This window comes from Octodon degus, unplaced genomic scaffold, assembly GCF_000260255.1.
Source record: "Octodon degus isolate 3935 unplaced genomic scaffold, OctDeg1.0 scaffold00144, whole genome shotgun sequence".
Classification (NCBI taxonomy): Eukaryota; Metazoa; Chordata; class Mammalia; order Rodentia; family Octodontidae; genus Octodon; species Octodon degus.
In genome coordinates, this window is record NW_004524720.1 from 7,309,228 (window position 1) to 7,325,094 (window position 15,867).

Consider the following 15,867-nt stretch of genomic DNA (forward strand, 5'->3'; position numbering starts at 1 on the left):
GAAGGAAGAGAAGAGAAGAGAAGAGAAGAGAAGAGAAGAGAAGAGAAGAGAAGAGAAGAGAAGAGAAGAGAAGAGAAGAGAAAGAGAAAAAGGGACAATGACATAAGTCATAAGTGTGTTTGAAGTGAAAAGTATTTTGAGGGGGATTAACCTACTTATGGTGAAGACTGATTTTTTTTTTAATTTTGCAAGAAATTCTTATATAGTACCTAGAAAAGTTCAAGGAACAAGAATTTGAAGGGAAAATAATGTCAAAAGTTTCCATTGTTTTGGGCATTCTAAAACTGGGTTGGGGCTGGCCAAATAGCTCAGCAGATTAAAGCATCTGTGAGCAGGCACAGGGGCCTGGGTTCGGTCCCCCAGACTGCTGTGCTGGCCCCACTCTGGGGTGTGGTGAGACAGCAATTGAGATTGGGTGTGGTGGCACACACCTGTAATCCCTGCTGTTGGGAGGCTATAAACAGGCAGATGACTATGAGTCCAATCTGGTAGTGAGACCCTGAAAATCCTGTAGACCCTTCCCTAAATTACAAAAATAGATAGATAAATAAATAAAAAACTGGGTTATGGGTTATTGGCAACATGTCTTTTAGTATAACAATTTTTAATTTTTTAAATTTCACCAAATTTCTTGACCACTTTATGAACTACTGGGAAAAATGACTATTGTTTCCAAATCTGTTTTTTTTAAAATTTGAAAAAAAGAGAGAAGGAAAAGAAAATGTGCTTCAGGAGTAAGTCTTTATTTATAAGTTTTGCCAAAATAGAATAAACAACTGATTATAAGGAAAGAAAAGCTGATGGTTTCATTTTACTTCTCAGCAATAAACAGACTGAAAATACTAATTATGAAATTAAAAAATGATCTCCTGAAATTGTATCTCCAATTAACTTTTTGTTTTACGCATTTCTTTGGAGGAAAATCACTGAAATTTAATCCTCTACCATTTAATACCCTCTGAATAACATAAATTCAACCTCAATTTTAATTCACTTCTTTAAGGAAACACTCTTTACATCTCATTTCCTGAACCTGCTCTACAGCTGTTTTCAAAATTGGTCTAATTGGAAATGGTGGAGATCACATGAGCTATTGAAACATTATCTCTGATAATATTTCTTGATTTTTAGAAAGAAGTCATGTTGAAGATAATTTATCTAATATACTCACATATATAATAACATATCATCTAAAATGTTAAAATATCACACTAATTAATAAATACATCAATAACAGTTGCCATTTAGGAGATGTTTCATCTTATGAAAAGTAATAACATGCAGAGTCTGTTCTTATTTGCAACAAGTCTATGGGGTAGTTCTTTTTACTTTGACTTGGTGCAAGAGGAACTGAAGCTTGACAAGGTCAAGACACATATTAAAGTAAGTGACAAGTTGCAGAATCCAAATGTGACTTGTGGCTAAAATGTCTCTATTCTTCATGTACACTTTCCCTATGCTTTCTTAGAGGATAAGACAATGAGACTGCAATGTCCCTGCTCTTTTCTGTCCATGGTCTAGTAGACTCTGTTGTCAAGTAGACTTATATTTAGATTCTACTCTATCCTTATCCTAATCAGTATATGGAGAGATGGAGAAGGCAGAAGCTTGGCTGCCTTCATTGGCATTGATAGAAAAGTTAACATGTGGTCCCCTAAAATGACTTCTAAGCCTTCATATAGTGGATTTCTTTGTTGTTGTTGTTGTTTTGGTTTTTTTTTTTTTTTGAAAGAGAGTATTTGTAGTTACAAGTATTTATATAGTATTTGAATGTAAATCCTAGGTCTTGGGATTCCTTGGCCAAGTTGTTTAATGTGTTTGAGTCTTTGATTTCTTTGTATAGATTTAGTAATGTCACCATTATCTTCCCTGAGATGTTTCAGGCAATATGCTATATGAAACTACAAAGGGGCAGGAGTCAAAGTGGAATTTCCAAATGATTGGCAAACTAATGGAAAGGTTCTATCAGAAACTTATTTGTGTGGATGGTTTGGAATCTTCTGGTCTACAGTAGTATGATTGAGATGGTCAATCTATTTCATTTATTTTATTTTATTATAAATGAAGGAAAACCAAAAATAACAAGAACAAAGACAAAACAATGCAACAAAGAACAACAAAAATTTATACAGATTTTCAAAACAAAAATAGAAAACTAACAATAGTTGTTATATTACATATTGTTATCATCAAATTTGTTGCTCAGATTACCAGAAATAGGCATGTAAAATTGATCAAGTAATTAAATGTTCAATCCTGTCTTCAAGAAGTAAATGGATGCTCAGGATAAAAGGACTAGGGCTGTGACAGTAAAGTTGAATTATCAACTTTGTTTGACAGCTTCCCAGATTAGTAAAGCACACTTCTGGTATGTCTGGCTAGAGTTCAGGTGAAAACAGAGTTAGTGTCTATCTGTTGAAACTCTCTCTGAACCTAATTTCCACTAGACTTAGGACCAAATCAAGTAGAGCATAAACATAAAAATATTTGGTTTTTGTCTCTTTGTAGAATTTACAGTACAAGAAACTAGTATTTTTGTAGAACTTTATGATAAGAAAAAGCTGCTCTAGAATCTTTCTGACAATGGGAAACATAAGAAAAACATCTTCTTCACTTGATTGCAAACTATATTACAGATTTGGAGGCTTCACACTTTCAGGACATTGTGACAAAAGCCTGAGAGTACTAGTTGCATCAGGAAAAAAATATATTTTACTTTTTTGTGTGTGGTACCAGGGATTGAACTCAGGGCCTTGTGCTTGCCTGGCAAGCACTTATTCTACTGTGCTATCTCCCTGATCCCCAAGAATAAAAATAGTTAGCTTTTGTAGGAAAGTGTGGTGGAGCCCAGATAATCCACAGGTTATGCCTGGCCATTAGTACTCAGTAGATGTGACTCCACACAGAGGATTCCTGGTTGAATTATGCTGACACTCACAGGGAAGGGCTTGTTAACAAGCACATTTGCTACATCCTCTGGGGACAATGAAAACTTTCTAAGAGGCATTTTAGGAGTCTGTGGTCCTATAAGAGAAGAGGGGAACAAAAGGTAAAAGACAGTAGAACTATGATCAACATATCCTGAGGGACCTGTTGAGATTGGGTTATAAAATAACGCTTTACAAAAATTATTCTTTAAAGAGTTATTCTCATTTTTTCCTACTCTTATCTCATCACTCCACCACTAAAAATATTCAAGGCATTTTTGTGTCTCAAAATTCAGATTACTTGATTACTAGATTACTCTCAATGCTACCCATCATAGTTGCCTGATCTGTCTTTCAGAGTTCTATGTCATTCAGTATTTTGTAGCAAAACCAATGGTTTCAACTAGAAATTGCTACATCAGACCTAATCTAGGACCTCTTTAGTGCTCCTAAGAGGGTAGGATAAAGAAATAAAATATGTATATTTTTCTTGCAATTTTTCAAGGTTTGTAAAATGTCTTCCATGGGTACTTGAATATTTGACTTCTCAGAAAGTGACAATAATATAGCCGAATTCTCATCAGGAAAGGGGTGAAATTCTATATTGGAAAAAATATCTGGAAATACAGATCTGTTAAAATTTATGATCAGTTGACACTGGATCCTAATTCTTTTTTCAGACACTGAAAAAAATCATTTCAAAATTTATATGTAAATGAAAACTTTCTATATAGACACAAAAATTTTGATTAAGACCAATAAATTCAGAGAAATCATACTATCTCTAGTCTGAGATTTAATCTATGGCTAGAGTCATATTTTCAGACTGTTAGATTCATTAGATGATAAATAAAATTTCCCAAATTAGGCCAGTTGATTTTTGATAGAGGCATAAAGGCAATTCAATGAAGGAAAGAATAATATTTTCAACAAGTAGTACAATTGAAAACTCCATGTACAAAATAATGAGTTATTTATTTATTTATTTATTTATTTATTTATGTATTTGGCAGAATTTGGGATTAAACTCAGGCCCTTGTGCTTGTCAGGGAAGCACTTATTCTACTGAACTATCTCCCCGGCCCGAGCTTTATCTTTAATATCATGCTTTTTACATAAATGTATACCCAATTAGAACATAAATAATCTAAAAAGTAAAACTATAAAGTGATTTTCATGATCCAGGAATTCTCAGACATTATGCCGAATATACGATCTGTTAAAGACAAAAATTGATATATTGGTCTTCATCAAAATTTAAAACATATGTTCTGCAAAAGACATGTCAAGGCAATGAAAAGACTGACCACAGACTGGAAAGAAATATCTACAAATCACTCTTTTGACAAAGAAAATATATCCAGAAAATACAAAAATACTGAAAACCCAAAAGCCAGAACATAAGTAACCCCATTTTTATATAGAAAAAGGCTTGAGTGGATGCATTCACAAAGAGAATATACTAATGCAAATAAACATGAAAAGATGTCCAATATCTTTAGCTAGAGATAAATAAAAATTAAAACTAGGGGGCCAGTGCTATATAGAAAGGAAGGATACATAGTAACCAAAGCGTTAGAGTATTATGTTGGGAATGGAAAATGGTATAACCACTCTGGAAAATAGTTTGGCAGTTGTTATAAAATTAAGCATCCACTTTCACCCTGAAATTCCATTCCTATACATTCACAGAAATATAAATGCATGTATATACAAAACTTCCATGCAACTATTTTCAGTATTTCCATTTATAGTTGTTAAAAATTGGAAAATTTTAAATTGTTTTCAACCTGAAAATGAACAACCAAGCTGAGCTATATCCACACCATGGTGTACTACTCACCAATGAAAAGGAATGAGCTGCTACTAATATGCCATCAAATAAAAAGTAAAGGCGTTTATCTGATTGAAATAAACTAGTGTTAAGATTTTATATGCCATGTTATTGTATTAGTATGATATTCTTTAAAAGACAAAGCTATAATGACCACATCAGTGGTTGCCAGAGGCTAGGGAAAGAGAGGCTAAAATGACTGCCAAGAGGTAGCACAGGAGTTGTTTAGGACAAGGGAACGCTTCTGCATTCTATTTATATGTGGCTATATGAATCCACACATGAGTTGATTCATATGATTGTACATGAGAAAAGGTCAATTTAATTAAAACATCCTTAGGATCAGTATCTTCACAGGTCTTTGCTACCTCTGTTCTGAAATTCTGTTTCTTACTGCTATCCTTTTTAACAGATCTTCACTTACTTCTCTAATTAATCCACAATGTCTCTGTTTCGTTGAAGTTTCTCCCCAGGGGGGCCAACCAGAGAGCTCAGCAAATTAAGCACCTACTTAGGCAGATGTGAGGACCAAGTTTGATCCCCGGAGTGTTGTGCTGGCCCCATCCCCAGGGTGGCTGAGAGGGAGATTGGGACCGACAGTGGTGGCACGCGCCTGTAATCCCAGCACTAGGGAGACTGAAAACAGGAGGGTTGTTATGAGTCTGATCTGCATAATGAGACCCTGTAGACCCTTGTACTAAATACATAAAAATATAAAAAGCAAAAACAAAATTTCTCCCCAGAGGCACAGAAGATCTATTTTCCCCCCAATGAGGAATTACCTAATAATCCTGCCTCATTCTATCCTTCCATGTTTTGACTCATGCCTCCTATATCGCTCCTCTTGGCACATATCCTAACATTCAGATTACTCAAACAATGTTTCAGGTGCATATATTGGTCTGTCATGGCCAAGATGCTTTTTTCCTCAAAAAAAGCATGCAGAGAGAGAACAAATCCAGACTTGCTGGAGCCAGAGTAATCAAAATGTTATGTCGAAAAAAGAGCCAATATTATTTCTGAGTGTGAGACTTTTGAAGGGATAGCTTAAGACAAAATACCAGTGTGTGTGGAATTCTGATTGTCTACAAAATGATTAATCATGAAATTTCAATGGAGAATATACATAGACAAAGACACACACACACACACACACACACACACACACAACCTGAACTGAGCTCAAAGTTGCCACTGTCCATTCAAAGTGACTAGTTATAATTGTATTAAGGTAGTTTTCTTTTTTGTTTAGTTGTCCTGTTGAACACACCCAAGAAGTTTCATTTTGTATCTCTTTTGCACAACCCTTTCCTTTTGATTTAATTAGAAGATTTTTCTGCCCTACCTTATAGTTCAATTATCATGATAATTTTGATCATCTGTATTTTTGCAGTGAAATTCTGTAAGAAGCCAGGATATTTTGACGCTGGTGAAGTTGTGACACTAGCACGTGTTTTACTCTAAATATTGCCTCACTAGGAAAATTTGTATCTGTGGTTTTCTCTGGTGGGATCTCTTATCTCACATTCTTTCAAAAAGTATAAATAAAATGCTTACCATGTGCCAGGTATCGTTTTAGAACTTGTTAGGAGAGCAATACCCAAGACAGATATTATCTTGAATTCACAGTGTTCACAAACTAGTAATTGTATGTAACAAAAAGACCAATGTTTATAGGCCAGTGTATAGAATACATTAGTTATGGAAGCATTCTGTAGAAGACGTACCTGATCCAGTCATGAAAGACAAAGAAGTCTTCCAAGAGGGAATGACCCAAGGCTGAGTTTTCAGAATAAGTAACACTTTTCTAGGTCTGTTTGTTGCAAGCAATAGAAACAGACTCAGTTAACTTAAGCCAAAAGGAAGTGAGTAGATGTGTCCCAGCAACCCTCAGATTAACAAAATGGCTGTTGTCAAGGTCTGAGAAAGGTATTTGGTGTCCAGCAGCACAACTTTGTTCATAAGTATCACCACCACCAGGCTAGGACACTGAATTCCGCTACCTTAGCCACCAAAGAAGATCCTAAGCAAGCCCTGCTTCTGTGTGAAGATGATGCCATTTTATGCTGTAAGCGTGGCTGTTCCCTTGGGGGATAGGTACTAAGGAAACCAAGTATCTGGCTTTTGGCAGCCCTTCAGTCCCAAACCTATACTGCCAGGTTTCCAAACACAGCTTTTTCTGCTGGGCAGCCGAGGGAAAGAGAGAAAAAAAAATGTGTAGTAATCACCCGTTGTTTGCTTTTGAAACTTTGCTTACTTTTTTGTGATCCAACGTGACAAATACACTTTTTAAACTTAAGAAATCAAGTTGCTTAACAAATGACGTTCGGACCTCTCTGTGCCCGGCCTAACTGACCCACCTCCGAACACCCAGCGAGCCACGCCAGGTGCCAACAGAGCGGACATAAGCAGAAAGATGGTGGCTAGGTTAGGGCAGGAGCTGCTGCTCCTGGCACTACTCCTACCACGCAGATTTATTCAAACCAAACCGTTGCCGTGCCACCTTCAGGAAACACCTCCCAGAAAACCTCTACTATCCCAAATCCAACTAATGCCACCGCCAAGGCAGGCAGTGGTGCTGAAATCAACAGTCAGTCTTCTTGTATTCTCAATCTCTTTTCTACATCTGTACTGTTAAAGATTCTGGCCAAGAAACGTCTCTACTTCCCCATCTTGTAAACCCGGTCCAAATGGTGAATACAAGTCCAGTGTGGCAAGGAAGAAATTTAATTCCACGTCTTATTTTATTGATGCAGAAAATGTCGAGAATTCCAAATTTGATTCATTTCAAGGACATGTGAAGGAATCGACAGATAATGAATGCCAGTATTAAATCTACTGCATTTTTTTTTTTTTTGGTACAAGATGAAGAGAGAGAACCTCCAAGGGGGGCCTGCCCATTAGCTCAGTTATTTAAATGCCTGCTTAAGCAAAGCATTCAGGCACAGCATTCTGTAGTTTGATCCCCAGATCCTCATGCCTCACAAGACCTGCACTTAAGGCATCTTGAACAGGCCATGACTTCCTCAATTATGCTTTAAGAGAAATAGATGCTTAAAACTTTACCTTGAAAACAAGAATAGATTTTATCTAAAAATAGAAGATTTGATGCATAATGGAGATTCAGTTTTCACTTGGTTTATTATATAGTTAAGGCCATAAAATAGTTAGATAATATAAAAAGTTTCCATATGCTATTATATATACATTAGAATGATCTACCAGGTATTCCTGTAACCCCTTGGTGTGTCTTTTCACCAGTGCTAATTTAGTTATTATAGCCTCTAGATAAAGTTTTGCATTGTTCAGCTATCATTGTTTTCTGGGCAACTGAACTCTTTCTCTCTGCCCCACTATGGCTTTGGATATGACAATTCATTTGACTTTCTGCATACTAATTGACTAAAAGACTGGAACCCATCTTCAAATCAAAACATCAAGAGTAAATATTTCCAAAGTGAAAGGGTAGGCTCTCTCCCACTTTCATTCAACAAAAATACCAGATTCATTTATCTAAACTGATTCCAAAGAGTAGGATTGTATTGACCTCAATTAATTCCAAAATACTGCTTTTTAAATTTCTGTATATATTGAATGCTTTTCACAATTCAGAATAGTCTGTTTTGAAGATAAAATTACAAATCTTGAAACTAGAAAGGCAAATATGCTAAGGAGCCAAAACTAAAAAAATTTGGGAAGTGAAGGTTGGAAGCTAACTTGAATTGAAGTCTCAAACACTTTTTTTCCCTGTATTTTATGGAAGGATTTACAGGATCATGAGGGTCTCACTACTAGATCGGACTCATAGTGGTTCTCCTGTTTTATAGCCTCCCAAGTGCTGGGATTACAGGCACACATGCCACCATGCCTAGTCTCAATTGCCGGCTCAGCACAGGGGTGGCGTGGCAGGCCCGGGGATAGAAGCCCTGGGCCCTGGGCCTGCTTGCGAGTGCTTTGTTCTACTGAGCTATTTGGCCAGTTCTGCAAAAATGTTTATACTTTTTCTGTAAATACTTTTTAAAAAACTGTGGATCACATTAGCCACATTTGGAACATGTTCTGTTATCAGCCAATATTTTAGGTAGTTAGAACTGGTCCTAAGCCTTGATTTTTGCTGTAAGTCTTTTATAACTGCCTCAATACACAGAAACCTTTTTTTTAAAAAAAGAAAAGACACACCCTCAACTCTTTGTTCACATGGTCACACACTGATGCTGCCATGTTCCGGTATCTACCAGTACCACATTTGTCTCGGTATAATCCAAGTCATTTCTTTCCCATCTTTAGAAATCTACATGGGAACAACCAGATTGATAGATCTGAAGCTACTGTGTGTGTGAAAGAATACACCCTTTTGCTTCCTATCTGAAAACTGCACATCTGTTTGGATTGTATATTGTGTTTGTGTATTTGTGCTTTGATTCATAGTATCTACTCATGTTATGGAATTGATGTGCACTGAACATAAACTGTAAATAAGGAAATAAATGGCTGAAAAAAAAAGAAGTAAAGTTTGACCTGCCTTTGCCTTGATTCCCAGCCAAGTTGCCAAGGTAAGTGCAAAAAATAGAGGTTCAGGTTTCAAGTTTTGGGTATTTCAGGCTAATTCGCCATTAAGTGTGACAATGCAAAATAAGTATATGAGGGGGAGGGAAGTGGGACTCCATCCTGTAGGGAAGAAAAGATGGAGTGTAAGCAAAGTGAGGAAGAAAAGGAAAACAAATACACCTATTAGAAATATAAGGAAAGATAGCAATATACCTAAAGAGAAAAAAGAGACTGGTTTTATATATTATTAGGGAATAACAAAATTCACAAAGAATCACTATCTAATAATGTGAGAAACAGTAATTTATAAATCACAATAGAAACATTAGAATTATGGAAAGAATTTAGAGGCAGTCAAAGGAAGAGAGTTTGAGGTGCTGTGTCAAAAAGAGTTATTCTAAAAGGAAATTAAGAGTTCCAGTTCCCCTACCCCTTACCAGATTGAAAAGACTGTTCAGGCCTCATATTTTCAAGCCAAACCACAAATTTGTGTCTGGGTTGCATGAGCCCTTTCATATTTCCTTTGATGTGAGTCTGTGGAATGGGGTGACCATTCTCTTGTTGTGCCCATGGCTTTAGGGCAGACACAGAGAATGGAGATGAAGAAGAAAGCCATCTAGCTGGCCAGGGGAGCTGAATTGAGTATTAGAGATGGAGAGTTTTAATCAAAATCATCCACAGTGAGCTGTGTTAGGAGAGTTAATAAGGGTTTTCTGCATGTGACTTAGGGTGATGTTTAAAATTATTTTCGCTACTGTTTAGCCAAGGCCTATTGTCAAGCATTACTTTATATATATTCGTTGAATTCTCACACCAGACTAAATGGTGTATATAGTTATCATGTCCGTTGTACAGATGAAATTGAGAAAATTATGCTTTCTGTTATGGCTATGTTCTCACAAATACACACAAAGCTGGGGCTTGAACTGGGGTCTGTGGGATACTTTGATAGTTTGTTGTTTCTGCTACAGATTCCAGAATTCTGACTAAAAGTCACCCAAATCCTAAAGGATATATTGTTTAGCATGGCAGAAGCTCTGGAGAGAGGCAATACAGAGATATCATCAGAACTAGGGGCGCTGTGTTTTGGATCAACAATGTTCCCTACCTGTGAATACCTGTGCGTGTTCACAGGTAGAACTGTTGGGAAGTAACTGGATCATGAAGGGCTATGCTCATCAATAGCTTAGACCTCTGAGTTCATAACTGAACATGCTGCCATGAGGTGGGGCTGCTTGGAGAAATGTCACTGAGGCCATGACTTGAAAGACTATATTCTTGTCTCTGGCTCCTCTTCTATATCAGGCACTTGTGACTTCTAATTTCTGGCCACAATGAGGGGAAAATTTTTCCCTTAACACAATATCAGCCACAGTGTTTCTCCCTTGAAGGTGACTGACCAGGGTCTGAACCCTCAGAGGCCATGTCCCAAAATAAACCTTTCCTCTTTTAGGTAATTTTTCTCAAGCACTTGGTTACAGTGATGAAAGTTTTACTAATATAGAAAAAGGGGTTTCCACTTTTCCACTCTACCATTTGTGTGGGTGAATCTCGTGCTCCAGGATAGAGATAGCTGTAGCAATTGTAAGTATTGCATTAAGTTATAACTACATACATTTAACAGAAGGACAATAGTCTTTGCAGGCTGGCCAAATAGCTCAGTGGATTAAAGTGCCTGCAAGCAGGCGCAGGGACCAGGATTCAATACCTGGGCCTGCTGTGCTGGCCCTGCCCCTGGGGCACGCTGAAAGGGCAATTGAGACTGGGTGTGGTGGTGCTTTTCTGTAATCCCAGCACTTGGGAGGCTGTAAACAGGCAGATCACTACAAGTTAAAACTAGTAGTGGGGTCTTGACCACCCTGTAGACCATTCCCTAAAAATACAGAAAAGAAAAAAATAGTATTTGGTAAACTCTTTTTCTAAATCAGAGAAATAATAAATCCTTCTCCCTGTGCCATCAGTAGGTTTTTGGCCATGTGCTATTGATTAGTTTAAAGCCACTTTTCTATTCTTAAATCTAATAACTTTTCAACATTATGGAACTCCCACAAATGGCTTAGATTAATGATGATTCACTCTGAGTTTGTCAAAGAGATTAACTCTTTTTGGAAAGCAAAACAGAAAAGTTTACAGGGAGAAGTGAGTACAATGGTTATTTGGAAAGCAAGAAAATTTGCCATTTACAGTATGATCAGCTTCTTGTTCAAGGAACTAATATAATTCTAAAACAACTGATGGAAAATGAAGTAAGAGGAAAGGGGAGTAGAAGGAAAATGTATTAAGGAAAAAATTATTATATAAATCATGTTGCCAAATTTATATACTCTACCATGTACTTTTTATGATACTCACTTTTTTATTTTTATTTTTTAAAATTTGTTTAATAATTTTATTGAGAAACAAATAGCAATGAGGCAGTTTCAACACTGATTAGTAGAACAGTTTCAGTAATTAATACAGTACGTATTGTCTTCATAGTAGTAATTCATAGTAAAAGATGCAGACATGATATCCTGTCCACAATCACAATTAGTACAAATCTTTCCATTCATTGAATTAAGAGAAAGTAGCTGTATATCTATCCTAACTATTTTGAATATACAGATAAAAATGATCTATCCTTTGTATCCCCTTTTTTTGTTTAGTTTTGTCAGATATGGGTATTCCATTGTCATTTAAATACTGCAGGTGTGTGAATTCAGCAAAATAATCCAATATAGTCCAATAGTCCATAATAGTAGTGGGTTACCCATAGGACTGGCAATGTCAGAAGTTGTTGACTTAAGCCTTTTATAGCTCAGCATATTAATACGACTTTACTTTTTAAACTTTGTTTTTATACTTTTCTGCTGGATGGTTAAGACCAAGATAAAGCAAGACCTATATAACAAGAAATGTAACTTTTGTGATACTCGCTTTTATTATGTCCACTTTCTCAAAGCTCTTGAGGTCTTTAAATCACACATACCAAAAATAACAATGGTGATTTGAATCCAAATGGATTAGTCAGGAAGTACATGCTCTTTAAAGTTTAGGGGAGAATGCTTAAAATGCATTCAGCTTAGAGCAATTATAAAGGAGAGCAGTGTCAAAGCAAACCTGCCTTCTTCCAAGAAACTTATCTAATACCCCTTTGCACATCAATGAAACATCATATGTTAAGCTAAGTCATTGGCCCATTAGTTGGGTACATAACATGCTATGCATCTGCCTGCGTTTTTACTTCTTGTGCAGTTGATTAGAAAGAAAATGTTATGACCCTCTCCTGGAGGTTTATTTCCAGATATTGGGAACTATGGCCATTACAGGCACCACTGGTGGGAAACAAGGAAAAAAAATAAGAAAGTTAAAAGAGAAGTAAAAAAAGCAGGCTAAAGGACATAACTGGAAAAGGGGCTCCAAGAGGGCTCCTAATATTTCATTGTTATTGAAAATTGCACTTCATAAAAGTCTTGTTCATTTAAAATTTGAAAAGTGACAGAAAAATGGTTTTTATACTTAGGTCTGCTAAATGTATGATAAATCAAAAAAGATGGAACAAGGAGAAACTTCAAGAAAAAAAAAAAACAGAAAATCAGTGCGTAGTATAAATAACACTTCATTAGTGTTGCAGTGCCTTACAAAACAGTCTAGAAAATTCCACTGCATAATCATAGTACAGAGTGCAGAAGAGAATAATTTACTATTGTTAGAGATTTGTAATCCCTATGACGGAAAGGGGAACGTGTACATGTAACTCTTTAATGGTAGTGTATTTGCAGGCATAAATCCCTAAATGATGAGATCTTAATTTTTTTTTAATAAATTCCAGTTTCTGTCTTTGCTGACCAATGGAGAACTGTGGCCTCAGGAGTGTGTGCACTTCCAACCTGCCTCTTAGGAGAGGCCAAGCCAGGGGTAGAGCCCTGTGGTTTATTCCCTTGCTCATCAGGAGCACATCAACACTATACAAACACAATTCTTAATAGTAGTCAGTGCCAAAAGGGTGGCAGCATGCCACACCATCCCCCAAACACTCTCAGTAATAAACCACGTATTTTCTGTGAGGAAAAGCTTCTCTGTACTGAGTTTTAGACACTTCAGCCTTGTGTGAGTCCATGCAAAAATAAGGACTAGGAAAGGTAATAACTACACTCTACTCTCCAATGTCTCTTTTCCTCTCTACTCTCCAATGTCTCTTTTCCTCTCTTCACATAGTGTCTTCCCTTCCATTCTACTGAATACTAAAACTTTGATAAAATTTTCTCTAAGCGTCTTTTCTGGCTGGAACCACAGAGGGTATAGAAGAAAAGAAAAAGAAGGTTCCTGCTGTGCCAGAAACCCTTAAGAGAAAGCAAAGACAATTTGCAGAGTTGAAGATAATGCACCTGACAAAGAACTTTGCCCAGAAGACGCTTCGCAAGGTGAGGAGGAAGTTCATCTATGAAAAAATCAGGCACTATCATAAGGAGTACAGATAGATGTACAGAACTGAGATCCGAATGGCTAGGATGGCAAGAAAAGCTGGCAACTTCTATGTCCCTAAAGAGCCCAAACTGGCATTTGCCATTCAGATCAGGGGTATCAATGGTGTGAGCCCAAAGTTCCGCAAGTTGTTGCAGCTTCTTCACCTTCACCAAATCTTCAATGGTACCTTCATTAAGCTCTTTAAGATCTTAAAGGCTTCAATTACCATGCTGAGAATTGTGGAGCCATGTGTTGCATGGGGGCACCCAAACATGAAGGCGGTGAATAAACTAATACACAAGTGTGGCTATGGCAAGATCAATAAGAAGTGAATTGCCTTGACAGATAATTCATTGATTGCTCGATCTCTTGGTAAATATGGGATCATCTGCATGGAGGACCTGATTCATGAGATCTATACTGTTGCAAAATGCTTCAAAGAGGCAAATAGCATCCTGTGGCCCTTCAAGTTATCATCTCCTCGAGGTGGAATGAAGAAAAAGACCACTCATTTTGTGGAAGGTGGAGATGCTGGAAATAGGGAAGACCAGATCAATAGGCTTTTTAGAAGGATGAACTGAGGTATCTATCATGGTGTTTTTATGATTTGGTCAGTTCATAAAGTATCTGCTTCCAAAAACAAAACAAAACAAGACCTGAAACTTGTTAACATGGATACGCAAATGGAGGCAATAATTTAAGTGTTACTTCTTCCACAGGTTTTTTATTTTTTGGTTTAAAAATGGATCAAATCCTTAAACTAAGCAAATTTTGGGAAAAAAAGATTAAAGAGAAGTTCTCTGGACAAGGATGTCTAGGTGTTAGACATGGAATAAGGGTCTCCAAGAAGCTGGATTGGACACTGTAGAAGGATTATTAGAATTTAATCAGGAAAATGTAAGAGCTATCAACAAGGAGGGAAGAAAGTGGTAGGTGAAACCTAAATGTGAGATCATACAAACATGAAAACTAAGATTCCGGATTGTTATCTTGGTGAATGGAAGCAAGTCATGAAGAGTTCCAGAACGGGTGCTCAAGGTGGGGGTGGGGTGCTACGAACACTGCAAGGAAAGCCAAGAACCTAGTGTAAGTGTGCTAACTGTATTTGTGTATGGGACTCTGTCTGGATTTCTTTGCCTGAGAGAGGTGTGGAATAGGAAAGAAAGCAGTAGACCTTGGCAGCCTATGAAAGATCTGAAACACTACAAACTCTTATTAGCATGTGCAAGGAGAAGACTTGGAGCTTTGGTTACATTCTCAGGGAACTAGGTCTTCATAAAATGGTTAAGTACAGAAAGCCAAAGAAACAATGTCTTGGGAGCCCAGTCCAAGGGAACCATCAGCTAGCTGCATGGTTATGCCCCTTTGCCATCCTCAGATTTCATCGTCTTTCAGCACTTGAAGGAGAATTGGTAGTCTGCCTTCTCTCAGCTGGTAACTCAAAGGGAAAAATTGGGGGGGGGTTGGCCAAGGTGCACACGCTCTGCCCCTCTTGAAGTATTAGTCAATCCTGAGGCCCATGTCCCCACTCTGCTGGCAGGCAGATCTGGTCAGTTGAAGCCTCTCAATTGTGACCAAGGGGACAGACCACCACATAACCTGAGCTCCAGAGACAACCTCATAATGCCCTTTTAGTCTGCAAAACTACATGATTAGATGTGTTCTTTGCAAGCCCTGCAGAGGTAATGTTACTTTTAGATATAGAACACTTGGAATCCATTTTGCTGAAGCCATGGGTAAAACTAAGAATGTTTGATTTTGACAACTTGTTACTTATGGATATATTAAGGGAGGGGCATCAGCATCCTGTGACTATTAACAGTTCCACCAAAGAAAAGCCCCAGCTTAACAAAAACAAACTATTTGGAGGAAATTGGTCTTGGATCCATGATCTCTTCTGGTTCTTTGGGGGAAAAAAGTGAACTTTTGTCCCATGCCTAAACGTGAGGCTTTTCTGGTCTGAATCTTTCTGTTTTGTGCTGGGGAACTTATTTATACTGCACATGTTGTTTTTTAATTAGCTACAAACATGATATATCCTGTGGGTAGGTGAAACAGAGTAGAAAGGGAGGTGAATATTCAGTTGGAAATAAAAGAATATTTTTAAAAATA

General features: G+C 37.2%; 1 pseudogene; it reads left to right on the plus strand.

Annotated features, from left to right (window-relative positions):
* The first annotated feature begins 10,334 nt into the window (after positions 1-10,334).
* LOC105743626 lies at positions 10,335-14,336 on the plus strand (annotated as a pseudogene).
* The last annotated feature ends 1,531 nt before the right edge of the window (positions 14,337-15,867 follow it).